This window comes from Phocoena phocoena, chromosome 14 (genome assembly GCF_963924675.1).
Source record: "Phocoena phocoena chromosome 14, mPhoPho1.1, whole genome shotgun sequence".
Lineage (NCBI taxonomy): Eukaryota > Metazoa > Chordata > Mammalia > Artiodactyla > Phocoenidae > Phocoena > Phocoena phocoena.
The window spans coordinates 9,962,837-9,969,305 of NC_089232.1; positions in this window are offsets into that span (position 1 = coordinate 9,962,837).

The window sequence follows — 6,469 nt, forward strand, 5'->3', positions numbered from 1 at the left end:
GGGGCAGGAATGGCCCTTCTGACATCGTTCCAGGTTGCCCGTTGGCCTGCCCCTTCCCCTCCCTCCTGAACAGAGGAAGAGGGAGGCAGACGGGCTTTCCCACGACCCCTGCAGGTGTTCCCTGCAGCTTCCAGCCAATCCCTACAATACAGTCCTGGGCGACAGCTGCTCTGGCCTTTGCTTGTGGGCTGAGCCGAAGAGGAAAGGCTGTAGTGTCCACAGGTGTGAGTTCAGGCTCAGAGATCCCACTGTGGGCAGCACCCTATGCTGAGGGCGTGTGTGTGCAGGTATGTGTGCAGGTGTGCAACACGTGTGAGCTATGCAGGCTGTAATTTCCAAAACCAAAATGGACTTTTTCCTACTTTGCACATTCTTTTACATGAAAGAATTTTACAGAAGCATAAAAATGAAATCATAGTCAGCTATAGTTCTAGTGGATCACCTCTGAATAAAAGAAAAAAATTACTTTCTACGAAATTGGGGCTCTTCTAAGAAACTCCAAGATTCCCAGCACTAGAGATAGCGGCTAAAGACAAACTCAGGTCGATGGTCCAAGACAGGATCCATGGCCTGGTTTGGCCCTGAAGACGGCTGTCACTGGTGGTGGCCTCCGTGACGCCTACCTCAGAGCCCCCAGCACCTTGCTTGGCCTTTTTCCCCTGGTTTCTCTTTTAAAGGGTCTGTGAGCCCCTCAAGGGCAGAGGCCATTTCTTACTCATCACAGCATCCAGTGCCCAGTGCCCAGCCTGGGATGCAGTAGGTGCCCCGACATTGTCACGGAGTACCTGAGACGGGATCCTAGGTTGTGGGGAACAGGTGGTCCTGATTCTGTGCTTTGTCCCCTCCTCAGATCCCAACTCTTCTTACTCTGCTCCTTCACATTTCAAGTGACCTCCAGCCAGGACCAAGGCCTCCCGGCCTCCTTGGAGACGTGGGCTCTGAGTGGACTTGGGAGAGGCCCGTATTTGGAGCACCCCCCAACCCTGCTTCCGAGCTGGAGCCTCCTAGGAGCTCCAGCGTGGGTAGCATCTGGGGCCCTTGGAGATGTGGCCCTGGCGCCAGCCCCACCCTTCTGCCTGGAAACCCCACCAGAAGACAGCGCTTCCCACTCACTTGCTGGGAGACAGCGAGGCTGTCACTTAAGACCTGTCATGTCTCCTCACAAGTAGACACCCCGATGGCCAAGGGAGAAGAGTCCATGTGAGGGCTTGGGTCTACAAGGCTCTATGAGAGTGTTGGCTATTATTCTAAATTACTGATCTAAATTACCAATTTATGACTAATATGAAAAGTGTAATCCTCCTTATATATGTATTATGATGTGGAATCCAAAGTAGTAGTGTTTTGTTCTTGGGGAATTCAAGGATACAGATTTTTTTTGGCCACACCCTGTGGCTTGTGGGATCTTAGCTCGCCAACGAGGGATCGAACCCGGGCCCTCGACAGTGAAAGCACAGAGTCCTAACCACTGGACCACCAGGGAGTTCCCGAGAGTAGAGATTCTTAACGAGGACACAAGTCTCCAAAGATGCTCTGGTCAGCAGGGTGGCCAGTGCAGGCACAAGGGTCAGAACTCCCTGCTTAACCCGCACCTCCACCCCGAGGTCCTCATCCCTGTGGGAGAATCGTGGTAACTGCTAAGACCTGTGAGCCCAGGCGCTGTCACAGTCACCCTCCCCCCTGGCTGCTGTTGGCTCCAGAAACACAGCTGCTTTGGACTCGGAGCCCTTCCTTACACTGTTCCCCATCCCGACAGCCCTCTCCCACCTAAAGGCTGCATCCCACCTTTAGAACCCCAGCCTGCGAGTTCCAGGTGGGGGAAGGACTCCAGGTGTTTGATCGTGGTGGTAAACTTTCAGGAGGTCCCATTTTCTAGGAGGCCCTTTGTAAATCCTTCCCCGCTATTTCTGAGGCAGGAGATAGATGGGCCCCAGGCCGAACAGCTGGAGTTGGTCCCCTGTGGACAGAAACTCCAAAATAGCAGGAGGGAGGAAAAGCTGAGCCCCGCCCAGATACGAGAGAGGAGACCACACATTTCTCATTCTCGAAGTGAAGGAGACCTTCCCGACTATAAAGCTTCTTGGAGGTCAAAAGGGGAGCGATGTCGAGCTACCCATAGGCCTCTTCACTGGGATCCATCTTGGCTGAGAGATGTACGCACACACAGGGAGGACCCTGAGATAAACCGAATACAGACTCAGAACCAGGCAAGTCAAAATGATTGGCCGAAGGAAACCAGAAGAGATGCCCCATATAAGTGATTTAAACTACCACGAGGGCGCGACTGTCTCTGAGCCCGCCTGTGTGTCTGTCCACACGTACTGTACTTTTTCCCTCCTAATAAACACTTTACTTGTTTCACTACTTTCTGTCTCTCTGTGGAAGTTCATTTCTACACAGCGGATGGGCCAGGGCCTTGTCACTGGCCACTGGTCCCTGGTGGTCTAGAGGCTAAGATTCAGTGCTCTCACTGCTGCGGCCTGACCTTAGTCTCTGGCGTGGAACAGAAACCCTACTTCAAGCCGCTGCAGGCCGAGGCCACCCGAGATCACTTCCAGTTTGTGTCAGTGCCCCATCGCCCTAAGACGTGAGCCCTGTGGCCCCTGCCACACCCCACTCCTGAGTCCTTGAGAACAGAGCCCTGCCCAGGGCCAGGCACACAGCAGACACTCAGCAAACATGGCAGGCGACAGAACAAAACCTGTGAGTTTTTGCTGACAGCAAACATCGAGGCTGCCCCTAGAAGGCATGCGCCCTGCCCCAAAGCTCTCAGCTGCTCCCACCCGTGTCTCCTGAGTCCACACCAAAGGAGCCTGGCTCGGAGGGGAACCCCCAGGTTTGACTTGGGCCTCATGACCTGCCCTCCCACTGCACAAAAGTGGCCTGGGGTCTCCCTCCTCGATTTTCTCCTCCACCCTCCCTGCCCGCCTCTCTAGGAGGAAGCAGTGGCCCCAGAGGGCCTTCCAGGGCATCTTTGCATCCACAGAGAAGCAGACCAAGGCACAGAGTGAAGGCACATGTCCAGGGTTGCAGGTGTCAGTACACACTGGGGGCCCCTCCTCGGACCCAGCTGCAGAATTTCAGCAATGGGTAGAGCCACATAACAGGGCTGGGGCCCAAAACACCTGCATAAAGGTATCTGTTCAGGAGCGCTGGAGGGGGCTGGGGAGCTGGGTGGGCGGGGTCAGGGATGCTCCTGGAAGCGTCTGGAAACCTGGGCATATACCTGATAGAAGCTGATTAAAGGAAAGGGTGGCTTTTAATGTCGTGCTGTAACCCTGGGATCCTCCATGCTCTGCCCTCCCTCCCTCAGTGGCCCCTGGGAGCAGCCTTAGCTCAGCTCCCACCCAGCATGTGTCCATCCCCGGCACAGACTCATCACCCCAGGTCCCAGGAGTTTGTGGGCGCTCGGTGAACATAGCCCAGCGAAAAGAGTGGAGTGGGTGGTGATGGCTGGGAGGGCATCAGACAGAAGTCCCTCCGCCCCCATTCCAGGCAGAGCAGACCTCTCCCCGGGCTTGGGTACAGCTATCCCCCCGCCACAGCAACGGTGGATGGACAGAGGGGACCTCCGTGTGACACCCGCCCCCTCTCCTTCAGCCCTGACCCAACATGCAAACTGTGCCAGAGCAGGTCCCTGGGCGTCCTTCCGCATGTGTGAGGCAGTGGGTAAAGCTCCGAGGGCAGGGAGCATCTCTGCTGTCTCCTGCGGCAGGGGCCGCCTTCCCTGGCAAAATCCCCAAAGACGCCCGCCTGCGTCGGATCCCCACTTCCCGCCACTTCCGGCCCGACCACCTCCCGCCACCTGGAAAGTCCGCTCTTTCCCGCATCGGAGCAGAGCCCGCGCGCCACCCAGTGGAGCACTCGGGTAACTGCACCGAGCTCCTTCAACCAGTTTCCCACGTCAATCTGGCTCTTGAATTATTTTCGCTTAAAAGGAGTCAACCGTGAAAGGAGAAATAGTTTCATGATCTTAATGGAGGTGGAGTCGTTTCCTATTGTTGCTGAAGGAAGGGACCTAACCTCGCGGGCGCCCTCGTGGGTTCCTGCCAAGTCCGATTACACAAGTCAGTAATGATCCCACTTCACAGGTTCCCATCCTACAGCTGCCATGGCGTTGACAGGTGCCCCATAGCTGACCTGCACCTTGAGATAACTTGGCATGAGTACACCATAACATAAGCGCATCCTGGTATAGCTCCACTGAACCTTGACATAATACTCCCTGACATATCTAAATCCTGCATATCTGCATCTTGACATAAATGCACCTTAATATTACTCCACCTCTGCGTAATTACAGCTTAACATTATCTGTTCCTGGACCTAACTTCACCTCGGCATAAGCCTACCTTGACATAGCTCATCTTGATGCAACTGCCTCTAGATATTATAGCGTAGGGATCCCTTGCATCCCATTTTACAGATAGGAAATGTGAGGCCTGAAGCAGTGACTCCCCTTGCCTGAGTTCACAAGGCTGGAAAGAGGCAGAAGCAGCCTCCTCTGCACAGCCTTCCCTGCGCCCTAAAAAGAGCAGCCGCAGCCCGAAGCCAGGGTCCTCCTAGTGCAGAGAGGAGGACCTCGCTCCCAGTAACGCCCGAAGCTCACAGTTGCCCCTCCCAGCTCCCAAATCCCCGTGCTTCTCACGTCTGGCTCTGATGTTTTTGGAGGCATTGTCTTAACAGTTCCCTCGGAGGAGCTGCCTCTATACCCGGGCCCTCGGAGCTCTAGGGCGCACTTAGTGCCTTTTTATCCACCCTACTGTGCGCTGGGTCCGGAACCAGTGTGGACTGGGAAGCAAGTCTGCCAGACGGGTAGCTCCAGCCGACTGCAGCAGGGCCACCTGTGCTGGACTGGGCCCTGGCGGTGGCACACTGGGCTCTTCCTCATTGTGGATGGGATTCTAGGGTGAAAGGAGCTGAACTGTCATGTGAAAGTCCAGGGAGAAAAGGGACAAGGCAGAGAACACCCGTTTGCCCCCGGGATGTCAGACCGTGGGCTGGAGGTGAGACCTGGGAGGGAGGGCTTGGGAGCCAGCTCTGCCATCAGTCCCTGCAGGCTGGCAATGGCCTTTGCAAGGCCGCATCTCTGTCATCAGTGCCGGCCAAGCAGTCAGAGCTGAGGTTAGAGGGCCCTGGCAGGGGACAGTAGGGGAGAGCAAAGACAATAAAAACATCCAAGACCCAAACCCCTGCCCTTGAAACGTCCTGGTTTGGTGGGGGGACACCACAGCATTTAGAGCAACGCAGTGGGACGGTAGCACACGCCCCAGGTACAGAGGCAGCCTGAGAAGGCAAAGATTAACTCCAGGGGACAAGAAATCCATCTTGCAAGATAAACAAGAGTTTTTTACGCACACAGGAAGGTCAGGGCCTTCAAGTTCCCAGGAAGAGGGAGTGGAATGTCCACCACATGTACAGACACAGCGGCAGTGCTGAGCTGGACCATCAGAGCTGGGTGAGCCTGGGGTGAGGGCCAGACAGCGATGCAGCTGGACTTGGGACAGGGGTCAGATCTGCATTTAGAGTCTGGGCGGTCACATTCCAAGGGGTTTGGACTTTCTTCTGAGGGCAGTGAAGGATTTGGAGCCAGGGAGGGACAGAATCTTATCTATGACTGGCTGCCTGGCTCTGGGGACCTAGGTCCTGGGATTCCCAGTGATGAGGACCTGGGAGGTAGTACGGAGAAGACAAATTTCAGATTCATTCAGGACGTAGAGTGTCTGGGGATAGCACTGAGGGGAGGCCAGGTTTTGGGGGTGGAGGGGAAAGCAGGAAAGAATACAAGTCTCAGGCAGCTGTGCGTTCAGCCGCTGTATCGGCCAGCAGACCACGGTGGATTAAACAAACGGGGAGTCGGGCTTCCCTGGTGGCGCAGTGGTGGAGAGTCCGCCTGCCGATGCAGGGGACACGGGTTCGTGCCCCGGTCCGGGAAGATCCCACATACCGCGGAGCGGCTGGACCCGTGAGCCATGGCCGCTGAGTCTGCGCGTCCGGAGCCTGTGCTCCGCAACAGGAGAGGCCACGACAGTGAGAGGCCCGCATACCGCAAAAAAAAACAAACAAACAAAAAAAAAAACAGGGAGTCATCTTTCTCACATAATGAGAAAAAAGTCTGAGGAAAGAGGTGGCTATGTTTGTCCAACAGTCATCAGTGTCTGGGCCGATGTCTTTGCCCTCTCCTTGACAGTAGCCCGGCCATGGTGTTCTCATTCACGGTAGGAAGGGGACATGGCTGAGCCGTGGGCATGGTGGTGCCTGCCCAGCCCACCTCTTCACACTGATGGACACGCCCCCCTCCCCTCTGGAAACGACCTGATACCACTGACTGCCAGTGATGGCTGATGTGGGAGACGAAGGCTCTGCCCTCTGGACTCAGGCAGGGCATCCCCGCAGGGTGGCCAGCTCATCCACCAAGGCCTCGGCTGCAACCTCATTGCAGGCCACCTCCTCCCTCTGCCTGGTCCTG